Source organism: Galeopterus variegatus, unplaced genomic scaffold (genome assembly GCF_000696425.1).
Source record: "Galeopterus variegatus unplaced genomic scaffold, G_variegatus-3.0.2 Scaffold5350, whole genome shotgun sequence".
NCBI classification, from domain to species: domain Eukaryota; kingdom Metazoa; phylum Chordata; class Mammalia; order Dermoptera; family Cynocephalidae; genus Galeopterus; species Galeopterus variegatus.
In genome coordinates, this window is record NW_007731461.1 from 133,008 (window position 1) to 134,167 (window position 1,160).

Genomic DNA, 1,160 nt, shown 5'->3' on the forward strand with positions numbered 1-1,160 from the left:
GCACATGTGCCACAAACCTCTGCATCACTCCCCACTGGCTCTCCCAAGGAGGGCCACACCCCTGAGCCCGGCATTCAAGGCCCACATCTCACCTTTCAGCTCCCTAAGGATCCTACAGCACTTCACTGAGCACATTGCCCACCTGCCTTATCTCCTTTAATCTGTGCAGATCAGCCTGTCAGGATCCCACCTGGGAAGCTGCGAGCTGCCAGGGCAGTGACTGTACCTTCATGACCATTTGTGTTTGTTGATTGACTATCAGCCCCACTCCAACTGATCAGCCAGCCTCATCAGCTCAGGACGCCACCCCTGCAGGTGGTCTCTCCACCCCAGGACCTGACCGCCAGCCAGGAAGCAGGAAAGGCCAGGCCCCCGGCATTTTCTCTGGATTTGCTTCCAGGGCCGAGTCATTTCCGTCATTCACAAGGGCAGCCAGGAAGTGGCTCTTCCTCCCTCAGTGGCCAGTCCTGTCCTGGCCCAGCAGGCTGGGGGTTCAGGCACCTGACTCTGGTGGCTTCTTCCTCCTGCTGCCCTATCCTGCCCCTGCCCCAAGTCCCTTCCTGGCCCCACAGGCAGGAAGCGGCCCAGACACAGGGCCCTCTGTGCAGGGCTGCCCAGGGCTTGGGTAGCTGCTGAAGTGGCCAGAGTGGGATGCGGTCACCCTAGGGACCTCCCCTCACAACCCTACAGCTTATTCTGAGGAGAGGGTCCTGAGACCCCTCTAACCTCAATGCCACATTTATCAGACTCTCGCTGATCCTCTACTCTGTGCCTGGCCCCGTGCTGGGCACGGACCCTGAGATGAAAACAAAGCCCCTGAACTCAGGGAGCAGGAGCACATGGCCATGTCTAAAGGAAGAGGGCAGGCCAAGAGCTAAGGGGATGGAAAGGGGGTTTATAACCTTGGCCAGGGGTCTGAGGAGTCACAGAGAGGGTATTTCAGCTGGGGTTTAGAGGCTGTGTAGGAGTTCAGCTGTGCAGAGATACTGGGAGAGGGAGGTAGGGTGAGAAAGAGCATGACTAAGGCAGAACGTCTCAGTATCTTTGTGGGCACAAATGGGGGAAGCGCAGGCAGGAGGGCGGTCAGGAAAAGCCGTGGACGCCAGGCCAGCAACCTGGGCCTTTATTCTGGGGGCAGTGGAGTCACTGAAAGTCTGATG

General features: G+C 58.4%; 1 protein-coding gene across 1 annotated transcript in view; it reads right to left on the reverse strand.

Moving 5' to 3' along the window:
* EPHA2 (EPH receptor A2) overlaps nt 1–1,160 on the reverse strand; it is a 23,635-nt gene that overhangs the window by 13,985 nt on the left and 8,490 nt on the right. The gene's annotated exons all lie outside the window — the stretch shown is intronic.